Source organism: Apteryx mantelli, chromosome 3 (genome assembly GCF_036417845.1).
Source record: "Apteryx mantelli isolate bAptMan1 chromosome 3, bAptMan1.hap1, whole genome shotgun sequence".
NCBI classification, from domain to species: Eukaryota; Metazoa; Chordata; class Aves; order Apterygiformes; family Apterygidae; genus Apteryx; species Apteryx mantelli.
The window spans coordinates 71,697,493-71,710,651 of NC_089980.1; the positions used below are offsets into that span (position 1 = coordinate 71,697,493).

At 41.6% G+C, this 13,159-nt stretch overlaps 1 protein-coding gene across 6 annotated transcripts in view; it reads left to right on the plus strand.

Annotated features, from left to right (window-relative positions):
* Window positions 1–13,159, plus strand: part of HIVEP2 (HIVEP zinc finger 2) — a 149,368-nt gene that overhangs the window by 93,659 nt on the left and 42,550 nt on the right. For 4 of the 6 annotated variants that reach the window (XM_067293630.1, XM_067293633.1, XM_067293631.1 and 1 more), the window contains one exon: window positions 823–920. The exons of 1 other annotated variant lie outside the window; for it this stretch is intronic. The gene's annotated coding sequence lies outside the window, so the exon portion shown is untranslated. Of the gene's footprint in view, window positions 1–822; window positions 921–9,201; window positions 9,254–13,159 lie in introns of those variants that run through there. One more of the 6 variants, XM_013959103.2, reaches the window with a different exon arrangement.

Below are 13,159 nucleotides of genomic sequence, written 5' to 3' on the forward strand. Positions count from 1 at the left end.
ACCCGAGTGCCTGGTGTGGGTGGGCAGCCAGGCCCCAGCATGACGGCCCAGCCACGCCAGGCACAGCAGGGCAAGGAGCAGGAGCAATGGCAGCGCTGCTATCGTGTGCTGCCCATACTCGTTGCCAGTCCCCATCGCGCAGCCCGGGGGTGGGATCTCACATACTGGGGTTTGAGGGCACAGGGAAGCCTAGAAGAAAGGGGTAGCCGTATTGCAGATCCTGGGCAAAATGCGAGCCGTGGTTGTCTGTGGAGTCCTCCTGCTGTCTGTCTTTCACACCGGTCTTCAACAAAATCAGAAAAGCCAGGCCCATCTGAGCGTGTGGTCACTACAAGATTACCGAAGACAGGTTGTCACTGTATTAACGAGGCAGGCATTTGAGTCAACTCTATTATGTGCAAATTAGATATGACTCCAGTTCCTGGCACATTGCCTGCATGCCCTGATTGCATTACATTGCATGTAACCTCATTGCATCCAGTGCTCCCCCACCCCTGCAGGTGTAAATAGGGCAGGCTGTAGCTATGCCTTTGGCATAAGCTCACATGGGGTCTGCTGGTGCTCTGGGCTTGGGGCAGGATCCAGCCTGCCTCTCACAGCTGCAGACACCATGTAGCACAGCCAGAGCAGAAACTTGTTTTGTCACTGTAGGTGGCAAACTCGAAAAGATGTCATTGTATGTAACTTTTGGTCTCTTATGTCTGTTATCTTCACCTTGGAATATTTTTATGTTATACGGCTATTCAGCCCACTGTAAGTTTTAAATTCCAGCCTGACTTGACCACAATTCTTAAATATCTGTCATATTTATGTTTCAAATAGGTGGAGGAGCGTGTGAACAGCCATATTCGCTGGAGTAGTGAACCAAATTGCCTTGACTGGAACCATTATTCACTTGCACCTTTGGCATCAGCAGCCAGGTAGGGGAAGAGAAGAAAAATGTGTTTTGAATGAACTGAGGTAGCAGGCCTGGGTGAATATTTTTTTCATTCTCAGAAGGCTTCAAGTGGAACTCACTCACATTTAAATACTAATTAATTGCATGTGCTTTTGTTACAAGTGAACTCATATCTTGCTGAAATAGGAGGGTTTTCTCTTTTCGGACAGGTTATGCTTTTGTGAATATGGAAGTTCTCTCTTTGCTTTGCCCACATATTTGGTTTGCCACTTTCTCTTCCCCATACAATTCTTGCATCAAGCATCCAGGGAGCATGCTTTTTGAAACAAATAAGTAGAAAAATGTGCTTATAAGAAACAGAAGAAAAAGTGTTGGGTGGGGTTTTGTTATCTGGAAACAGTTTTGTTCAGTTTATCTTGCCATATCAAATGTACTGCTGATGGTATTTGTTGAAGATCAAAGTGTTCCTCTGGCTCTTAAATGCTTGGGCACATGTAAACTGCAGTTACAAAATTAATGACACTGTAGTATTATGTCTAAGTACTTAAGCTAACTTAAAATTAGTGGACACCCAATAGCAGATTAGCTGTGGCATCTGAGGGCCAGTTTATCTTGTCAAGAAGAGGTCTGTTTTCATTTTCTCATTGCAGCTGTATATTTATTTGGGATGGTAGTCACAGGTTGGACAGGCTTCACGTTGACTTTGTCTAAAAAACTGTGCCTGCATGCAGTACAGACACAATCACTTTTGTTGCTCTGAGAGACCAGAGACACTGAGAAGCTCCAGTTCTGTAATCTTCTCAATAATGGCATCCTTGACGTTCAGAGAATTATGTCAGCCCTCAGAATTTTGTGAAATTGGCTTAAAATAGCGAAGAGTTAAGAAAATGTTGGATCCTTCTCACTGGTCTTCTGTGTTTGTATAGCTCAATATCTGCAATCATCAGGGCTAGGCACATAAGGAAGAAACCAGAGACTGACATGTAATAGCATGACCCTAGGAGAAGATGTTCAAAGAAGAGGTACAACATATTGGAGATAAACTGCCAGATTTTTCAGAATTATGGGATTGGATAAATTGGGTAAATGGGATTGGACCTATGTTTCATCCTGGGTGTGAGTTGAAGGAAGGAATGGAGAGAGTTAAATTAAGATGGGCTGTCTCTTGAACCTTTGCTCAAACCTGGAACTAATCCCAAATATTCTGCAGTCCAGGGTTGTGCTATATAGGATATCCCTTCTTATAGATCCCTTTCCATATCCATGCAGTAGCAGTTCTCTCTGAGTGTGATGCACTATTTCTTCTTTTCAGTTTCTTAGAGCTAACAGAGATCTTTCTGTGCCGCCTGGGATCAGAACTGGGTGAGAGAGGTGCAAATTGATGGTTATCAGCAGGGGTGTTACTAGGGAACATGTCGGCAAAAAACAACACATCATCTCTGCCAGAGGTCCTATGGAATTTATGCTGGAAGTTCAGCAGGAAAACAAACTGTCCTCATGCACCCCTGAGCTGTGTTCCCACTTTGGGAAGCATTAACAGGGTGTGAAATTTGTAAGCGGGAGTAATGGAATACTTCTGAAGTACAGAAACCTCACCATGTCCTGAGTCACGAGGTAGGGTTTAAGTGGAAAACTGAGAACTTTGGTATGCAAGAGCATGGCAGCCATCCTCTGAAATGGGGTTGTAGCATAAATTTTTCAGGTTTCATTAGTGTGTAACTTAATGGTACTTCTGTGAATTGGGCCCATATTGCTGTGGCTCCCTTATATGCTGAGAACTCTCGCTGATAATGTGTCGGCCTAGTAATGGCATGCTTTACTTTTTTGTTTGGAACAACTGAATTTCAAAATAGATGCTCTCAATTAACGCACTTCAGAGCAATGCTGTTGGAGCTTTGATAATATGTACTGCTACCTTGTGCGCTAAGGATATTAAAGCAAGCACTTAGTACTGGTAAGGTAGTAAATATTCTGTGTGAACTAATAAAAGCCTCCCATTAACAAACTGAACCCTATATTGCCTGCTTTACAGGTGAAAGCTTGCAGTGCGATTCCAGTGCTAGATGCGGGGTGATAGGAAGGCATATTTTCCCTGAAGACGGGAGCAAACAATGCTGCCAAACCAGCAGCCCCAGACGCCCTGCAGGGGGTGATTCCTGCAGCAGAGAGAGGCTGCACAAGTTGCGGTGCAGAGGACTAGCTGCTTTATTTTGTCTGAGAATCCTTTGAAGATACTGGTCCTGATTCTCTACTGCCTGAAACCTTTTGCTATTTATACCTGGGTAAAGTGAATGCCAAGCGAGTCTAAAATGCCACTACCCTAGTGCTGAAGGAGCTGTTATCCACTTTGCCCAAATATAAATGCCTGTGCAAAGGGTGAAGCAAGTTCAAGGTCTCTCTTTTTGTTATGAGATTGCTCCTAGATGCTGCTGCTCATTGCTGCTGGCGTGAACACAAGAAAGCTGTGCTCCGGTGTCTTCGTGGTGGTTTGAGCTCAAGATATGCAAACTTAGGGGGAAGCAAGAGCACTCATTTCTCATCCCATTATTAGTCAGAGAGAGACAAGCATGTTTCTTCTTCCATCTCCAGAAGGTGGCTGAACAGGGTAGCAATGTCTTTGCTGATTTTCTGACAGTCTAGGGTAGGAGGAAGGATAGTCTTTGAAAACATCAGGAGGAGGCAGAAATGGGCACCGTGTCTCTGGACAGGGAGAGATCCCCTGGCATGAAACAGCGCTGTCACCAGCGCAGCTGAATTGCTCATTGCATTTCAGGCAAGTTGTTGGTCCCAACGGGGAGGCTGGGCACCTGGGTGAGTGGTGTGCGCTGCTCCACGCGTGAGTGTGTGCATGGAGGGGGGGCGAGTGCAGCCGCGCAGGCGGCGGAGTGGGGAAACTGGCCCTGACGCTTCCTGTGCCGCACCTGCTCTGGGGCTGAAACAGAGCCGTGCTCGCCGGGGTGCTCAGTGCGGCGCGTGGCACACGAGCTAAGGGCACTCAAAGAGAGCTGAAGGGAAAAGTATGTATCTTTCACATATTTCTTGTATGACCCATTGCTTCCTAGCGGTGGTAAGAAGCCATGTTGTTGCGCCGCTTGCAAGAAGATACACGACACTGTGCATTTGGGGTGTAATTTTTCTTTATGTTCTTGTTCTGTTTATTTCAGAGACCAAAAAAAATCAAGACTTTTTTAATGAATCTAACAGCTTCAATTTTACCTATGTACCATGTGCGCTTCATGTTTTCACCATGCAGCCACAGACAGCTCTACAATAGCTGGCAGTGCATTAATATGCCAAATATTGGATGGACACAGTCCTTGAAATCCTCTGGCACTGTGAGTTAATGCTTTCAAACTAGAACAGAGACAGATAAGGATATTGTGAAGGAGAAATTCAGCACTGCATATTTTAAAATCAAATCCTTAAAAAACCTGCATACTTTTGGCAGTATTTCCTATATTGTAAGTAGAATTCATATACATGTATATGTATTTTCATTAGAATGTAGTGTACTGCAATTTCTGCTATCTAAGCAAATACCTTGGTTTAGTAGTTTAAGAAGAGATCTTTTTTGCTGCCAACACTGCGCCAATTGAGTAGCAAATTGGCCTGTGTAAGAAGTTGCAAGGCAGATTCTGATAGCTTTGTGCCTGTGGAAGACAATGAAGACGTTCAGGACTTCACCTAGCACGGGGTGAGCTCGTCTTTGTCAGGCCCCTGGTGAACAGAGCCGCTTGTGAGTCACAGGCTGCGATGCATGCTGCTGTGCAAGGGACTGATGTGAAAAATGAGAAGTGCAGCTCATTTTGAGTTACAGGCAGCACGAAGGATTCTTCCTCTATAATTCCTAGATAAATCTGTCTATTTATGTGGCTGTATCATTTCTGCAAATAACCTACCTGTTATTTTATTAGTGATAGGGTGTGATAAAGCTATTAACACCTAACCACACCTGACACCTAGTGATAGGATTAATTTTTTGTAACTTCTAATACATGTCTGTACCTATTCGCATATGTATTAACCCTCTGTGTAAAAATATCCTAAAGTTACACATTCAAGGCTCACAGCTTCAAGGCAGAGATAGAGTGAGCAATTGTAATTTTAAATCTGCCTGTGACATACATGTAGAATCATTGTAACATGTCACAATGTAGTAATGTTAAATTAAATATTTTAACTATAAGAAAGAAACTGTAGTTTTATGTAGCTCTTTAAAAGCAGTCCTGTGAACCTTGTTTCTGTTGCAGTGTTCTTATCAGAAATTTGAAGAATTTTTACATCTTTGAAAAATTGCATAATATCCATTGCACTAGGCAAATCTATGTTGTAGGATTCTCTTGCTCGCTGACACTTTACTAAAAAGTTTTGAGATTGCAAAGTTTTAGCCAGTTGGGAATCTCAGATCCATGTTAGCAGTTATCTCCAGATGGCTGCACTCTGTTTTGTACCAAGCTTTTTAGCATCTCAGTGGTTGCATGTTTGGAATTATGAAGTATACTATTCCACTTGTTTTTGCCAGAAAATATACAGCACGTTGTTTGGTAAGTTTTGACACATGGTATGGCTCAAAAAAGAGGTGGGAGAGAAAGTGTGGGGAGAGAAAAGGGGAAAAGAGCAGGAAAAGAAAGGAAAAGACTAAGAAAATGCAGCAAGAAGAGTTTATGTCTGTGTAATGAATTCTGTCTGACTGGCAAATATAATTTGACTTCAAGTTGTGAATTTCATTGAATTTGATCCAAGAAAGACACAGCTGAGCAATCTGCAGGAAGCAATCTTTTCCTAGAAGTATGCAGTTCCAAACTGTACAAATTCTTCCACTGATCATAAAATGTCTGTGCACCACTAAATCGGTGTAACTGGATATTACTGAAGAAAAAGTAGTGTATTGGGATATTCAACTAAAAAATAACAACAACATCACTGAACGTAGAGTTTTGAAAGAAGAAGAACTATATAATTTAAAGTTGGCCAATGAAGCCCTAGTGATAAGGATAGCTAATCATTTCTGGTGCAGCTGTTTCCTGACATTTTTGCAAAATGTTGTGGAAAAATTAATGAAGGTTCATTCAGTAATGGTTTCAAGCTTGGCTAGTGGAAAATATGACAGTATTTCCATCGTTGATTAAGAACAAGCAAGGCTTTTTTTTTTTTTCTGTAGGGGAAGTGGTATGCAGTTTGTACTGCACAGGAAATTGTAGACATGAAAGCAGCTGTGAGATAGTAACAGGTATGCAGAGAGTATGGAGACGAGCCTAGGCCCTTTTATCACACGTGTTTTAGTAGAGGAGAGCTATCTCTATTACCTACTGGAGAAGACAACTTGGTCTTATTACATGGGGTGACACTACTCAGCATGTGGGGTATTTCTCTGAGTATCCAGCGCTGAAAATAAATTTGCTTCCTGTCACTTAATAAAAAAGGATGTATCAGTAAGATTTTCATTGTGATTGTATTTTATTACTATGATGTCCTAAGAGAATAACTCCTTTCAGGGAAGACGCAGGATTTTTTAAACTGATCTCTGAAATTCATGTTGCTCGTAATTAGAATTTAAGATATATGATTTTTACAGCCAGGCAGCATGCCTTGTTGAGCACGTGTGGTCACTGCACTCCATAGGTCCGGAGCAACAGGAAACATGGTGTAATCAGCATACCGATGAAGGTCTTTGCCATGGGAGGGGGCGAGGAACGTCTCAGCCTCACATGCAGTACGGGCACACACTATATATGTGCACAACCTCCACATCATACGTGTGTGCAGACTGCTGCAAATCGCTAGGAAAGTGTGAGGTTTAGAAATCTGAGCGTGGCCAGAGGGTGCATTCACTTCACAAACCGGCATAGCTCAAGGTCACCGCAGCAGCTGAGTGGTGGCCTGGGTGCGCTCCTTCCTACCATGGCCGGCAGCAGCTGGCAGCCGGCCAGCTGCGCAGGGGCTGCTCGATGGCACCTCAGGGTCCTGCTACCGCCACAGCCTGGCCGTGTTTGGGCTCCTCCTGCTCTGCCCCACTGGCAGGATGCCGGCTCCATCCTGCTGGTGCGTAACCTGCATGGGAAAGACAGCAGCTGGCAAAGAGGCAAGTTAGACTGTCGGGAGTAAATCATGATCTATCCCAGACTGTCAGTAGAATTCACTTTTTTGCTCACTGGAATCTGTATTTTATTTTGTTTTAAAAGTGCATTGGTGTGCACTGTTAACAGGGCTGGTACAAAATTACTGTAAATCACTGTAAATGTTTAGGTGAATGATTTGAGTGCTCTTTCCGGACTGGGAGGGGTTGTACAACCCTGCCTATTCTAATAGGTTTCTCCTTCCAGGATACTTTGAGCCCTGCCATAAGTATGATTTCTAGCCTGTTTACACAATATGATGATTCATGCTAAAGTGGTTGATAGAAAGAAAATACATTATAATGAAGGTTTATGCTTTTCTAATATCACTCTGTAAAGGAGACACTTACTCAGTGTTCCTCCTACAAATTTAGAAGACCCTTAGCAAGCTCATTAAAAATGTTTATCTTACTTTTTGTAATGTTAGCTATGGAGCGTGTAGTTCTCACTGACTGGTTAAGCCAGCCTAAAACAATTAATAAGAATGGAGTTACACCTATGATTTATGTCCATTCACATGATCACATAAAAGTCAGGCCCATGCTCTCTACCAGTGGTGCAGCCTACTATGAGCAGCTTCACTTAAGACTCTCCCAAGCCTGTAATCCCTAATGCAGGTAAAAAAATTGCTGAATGACAGCTTTACCAGTATCAGAGCATTAGGGACAGCTTATTTATAAGAGCTTGTAATTAATCTTGATTTGGGACATTAAAAGATTAATCCTTCAAGCATTGCTACACATTCTCGTCTGTAACCATGTGAGTACTGTTACTGCAGTCAATATATTGTCTTTCCCCCAGCTTGTGTGTTTCACAATCTGCGTGTGAGTAAGTGAAAGATGAGGGCTCTGGTGCTTGCAGTTTATCTGACAAGGGAATTCTGAGGGCACTAGGTCAGATATGAAGTGCTTTTAAACTTCTCAGCATGAGGGCTATGCCTAAAGCTGCTTAGGAATGTCCCATAAAAGCAATTTATCAATTGAAAGCAAAATTTCCACAAGAATAAATTTTCCACTGGAAAATTTCAGTAGGCAGTGCCTATTTTTATTTTTGATTTTTTTTTCCCATGGAAATTCCCAAATGAAATACTTCTTTTAAGTCACCATATTCCATGAAGATCTTTGATTAGCTGCACTGAGCTAAAATGCTTTCAGTTGTCATTAAGCTGCATCTGCCTATTATTCCCTCATGTCTCATGGCAAATGGCAGTACCAAAACTTGGTGCTTGAAAGGTTCCTTTGGCTGGCCTGCATGTTCCATACTGTATTGTAGTCCACCTGGGGGAAAATGCCTTATCCTAAGCTACTAACAGAATGTGGTCAAAGTGAAACACTCTAAAATAGAAGCCACAACCACCTGGAAAACAGAGGAGCATAGGCTGTCTGTGAGCTCATATCTTTGCTATTCTAACTCAGTTTTCCAAATTTTTGCATATTTTTTACTGGTTATGCAAAAACTCTACAATGGTTGTAAAACTCTTTGGTTACATTGGAGATTAATGTGGAATGAAAAGTAAGTACATTTAAGTGATAGTAAATTTGGCTAAGGTCACATGATCAAAGTGCTTGAAGGACTACTGTGCTTTTCTTGCTTTATTGCCTTAACTGTGCCTACAGAAGACAGCTAGAATAATAGCTGGGACATTACTGGAGATGACTGAACTGGTGCTAAGCATATGGGAAGGGAGATGAATGCTGCTGACGTCAGGATGTTCACTGAATCACAAAATATCACATGGTGACCTTGTATGGATGAATATCAAGAAAAGAATGTATGCATATATCACAAATACTACTTTCACTCTTTAAAGTAACAGTTTGGATAGTTCACCAGTGCCTTATGGCACTTTTTCTCTAGACTTTTATTAATGCTTTTCTGGCTATCCCTCATTGGTTCTTCATCCTGTTCTCGTTTAGACATGCAGCCAATTCTACTTAAAGTACAAAACCCTTGACTATATTGCATACTGACTATCTGGAAGATTTGATGATCGTAGCTGGTGGCATGCACAGAGCACCATTCCCTACTGCCCCCAGGGGAAACCTGTGCCCCAGAAGGAGATGGGGGGTACCAGAGGACACACTGCGTGAGCGCCATTGCACTGGAGGCAGCTGTCTACATGAGGCCAAAGACTGGTGCGGAGTTCCTCACCTCATGCACACAGGAAGCAGCTTGGCGGGTGTCTGACTTTCCTTCAGGCAGCCTCTTCTGTGCTTCTCAGAAAGTCACTGGAGTTGTGGTAAAATGCTACAGCCTAAACTTTTACTTGCTCAGAGACCAAACAGGAGCTAAATGGCTTTAAAACATTAGTTCCATTTTAAGTATCTCTGCCGTGGGACGAAGGGTTGTTGATTCAAAACCATGTTATATCTTCCAAATGAATGACTCGTAATGAAAATCATAGGCTACCCTTGCATACAGTGGAGTAAGGGGCCAGCGTATCTGATGAAATAGATGAGTGCAAAAGTCCTTGTTTATCTCTTTTTGCTCCTTTCATAGGATTCTTTCTATTTCCCTTTCCCTCTGCCTCTGTCACTACTTTGTTTCTGCCATCATAATTTTAATTGGGTATCCTGATTCAGATTGCTGCATGCTGACTGCTGGATCTGAACCTTCTCACTTCCAGGAGGAAGGGAACAACAACCTATGAAGTATTCAGTTGCCTTTAAAATGAAAACTGCTTTCTGAGAGAGGGCCTTAGCCAAGAGAATGGCTCAGTTCTCACCAGAGGGTACTGTACCACTCTCCCAGTCCCTCGCAGTTCGGTTTTCCGGGCTGTTTAGCTGTCTGAACAGTGGTGAAGATAAAGACAAAAGATCTTAATTGAAAGAAGAAGGGGCATTGAGATTCCAGCTTTGTTGCTGATTTTTCTATTGATTATCATATCTTTTTGTCTGTCCCTTTGGAAGTAATTCTGTGTCGCTTAGTTCAGATTCTGCTGTTCCTTGCATGCAAGGTATGGTTTTACTTACTAGAAATAAATCAATGTCTTCCGATCCTCAATCTGTGCACATTTTCAGTATAAAACTTTCTGCTTCTCTCATGAGATAATTTGAATGAGATTTTTCAGTACTGGAAGAAAAGAGCATATAGTTTGTGCAGTCTCAAGGAAGTGCAGTGAAGTGTGCTTAGATGAAAATACCAAGGCATAATTATTTTGTTCTGTTTGAAATACCCACATTTATTACTGTATAGTAATTCATTGAGATTTTTACATTTGGATTTCTTTTAGGAGCTTCTACAAGGTTCAATAGCACTGTAGAAAGTGTAATAGGTCAATGTTTGCCCTGAATTATCCTGTATAATTCCGTTGTAGCCAAATGGGGAAAAACAGTAGGTCTGACAGGCCAATCCCTTTTAACTACCACTAAAACCATTATTTGCTTGCATTCATAGTTAGTAAATATCTCTACAAGGTATCTCAGCATGATCTAGACTCTTTGCAAACCCTACCCATGGAACTGATGGTTATTTTTCACGATATGTTCGGTGATAGGTAAATAGGTTGGTAGCGTGAAGTGGAAGAGTAGGGCTTGAGAAAACCCAAAGAGAGGTGGTAAATTTATTTGGGGAGAATATGCTCATCAGGCAGCTTTGGGGATGAATTGCCCGGATGCCCATAAACCTTGTCTACCGTTGTTTTTAATACAGTCCTCAGAAACAGGTGTGGTTTTCACTCTGTCCTTGGAAGGAAGGATAAAATCTGAAGTCCAGGAGTCTCTCCAGAAGAGATCAATTAGCAGTGGGACTAAAGAAGCTTCAGAAAGGTTTTCAGTCCTCTAATGCACTGGGCAGGGTGAAAGCAAACTATTGTCTATGTGAAGTTTTACTGACTAGCGCCTACATTTTTTTTAGCAAAGATGTTGGAATTGTAAGGGTTTCATGTCAATAGGTGGACAGAGAAAATGAGAAAAATTTGGAGCACTTATTCAATTGAATGACTATTTTAAGGGATACAGGTTTTGCAAGTAGGAGCTAACAGAGCAGTAGTGTATTGATGTCCTTTAAAAAACAGTACTTATGTGTGGAAAAACAGATGCTCTCTTTCAAAAATGAGGTATCATACTCTGTTGAAAATATATATAAAGATAACTTTATGCTTTCTTATTTGTGCTATGTGGTGCTCTTTTCCCATTGTATGGTGGCACATGAGACAGAAAACAGATTAAAAAGAAAAATGTATTGCAGAGTAATTTTTTTCTTTCCTGTTGAAAAGGAGCCCATTTAAAATTTCATTTAGAATAGTATTAAAAAGCAAATGTAACTTTCCTTAACTTCCATCAGTATTGATTTGTAGATAGAAAAGGACTTCTTTTATCTCAAGTTCTCTCTCATAAGAGCATATGAAAGAAACTAATGGATCTCACATATGGACTGGTCATTTATCCTCTATTTAAATATGTCAGAAATTGTCTTTAGGGGATACCAATATAACTCATCTGCATTCAAGGGAAAGCCAAATACACTTTCCATGCTAACAGCTGAGATTTAGTTGTAGGTGAAAAACTGAACACGGTATCAAAGATAACATGTTGTGCCAGCACCCATTTCCACCTGTGCACTGTCCTTTGGGGAAAAAAATTAAAGCTTGTCTTCCTTTCAGTTTGTTATACTGAAAGATAAAGTTTCCTTCAGTTACATTTGAAACCGAAGTTTCCATTTATCATGGAATTGAAAGACCAAGTGAAAGAGTAATCATAAAAATTATTTAGACCTTTTATTAAAAAAAGAAAATTCATATAACCCACATAGGTGCCAATCAGTTGGGTTTCACAGTTGCACTGCAAGAACTGCAAACAGCCTCAGTAGTTCTAAATTTAAGACAGGCAAAATTTGTTCTGTTTAGTATGTCCTATAATTATCCAGCACAGAAATACTTAAGGGAAGTATAAGAATTAATTCTCAATTTTTAAAAAGGCAGTTTAAAGGGGAAGGAATGCTGATGTGGAAGTATTAAATAAGTGCTGTCTTGGTAAGAGTTTTACCCAACGTAAGGAAGAGTCATACACTTCATGTCCTTGTTAGAAGAGTCTTGGAGAAAATACTCCCACTCAGATAGAAATTCACTGTAAACAACTCTCTTGCTGTTATACTTGATGTACTTTTGAAGACACGGTAGCTCTTAGAAGGAGCTGAGTGCCTTGTGCAATACCATGACCTTACGTTGCATAGACACTTCCAGTTTTGGAATGCGAAATGTCTGAAACTGGGAGTGGGCGGACGAGAGGTGGAGCTAGCCAGGAGCCTGGGTGGCTGTGTTTCTGAGAAACTCTTGCCTGCTTTTGAGCATTGCTGCTTTGCTAAGGGCATGACTAAAGTCCTGAATATTGCTAAGTTGACCAGCTAAAAAAAATCGAGCCTCAAACTGCCACGGAGCTATAGGGTAGTATTTTGGAAGTTAAAGTTTTCAAGCTTAGTGCAAAACAAGGCTGAATTCTGTCAGACCTGAAACCACAGCCTCCCAAATGCGTCAGAGAGTCTTGATGCTGCACGAGGTCAGCATCCCTCCCCCAACACCTGTGAGTCAGGACAACTCTATTAAAGGAAGCTTTTATTGGAAGCTGTCAATAGAGAGGTAGACAATGTGCAGATGTTGAGGACACGGTGGAAAAGAGTTTGGATCCTGGACCTGCATAAATGGTCACCAACAGGGAGAAGAACATTTTTCTGGAAAACAGAGGGATACAGAGGAAAGAGTAGTTTTTAAGCAAGAGGTAGGTTCATCTGATTTCACCTTCTCTCCAGTTAAAACTAGGATACAGCTGGTAATGTATCCATTTCTCAGGGAGGACAAAGGCTAAATCTCTTGTGGGTTAGATGTCCTCAGTCCTTGTCCACAGTTCCTTCTGTAACTACTTGTGCTGCAAATCACAGAAAAATTAGTCTTAGACCAGCTCAGTTCATTGTAGAGAGAGGAAAAAGAAGAATGCCAAGAGTGAAACAGAAAGTATTGGAATGGTGGGAATTTCAGCTGTGTGATCTTGGTTTTCAGGCAATACAGACCCTTTATGAGATGGAAACAAACTTTCTGTAGTGTAGCCATGTGCTTACTGTTTCATTTGCTATAAATCCAAACCTGCTCATGGGTGGATCAACACTAATGAGGCTTAGAATGTCCCTGAACAATGCCGTCCCGTTTATATTC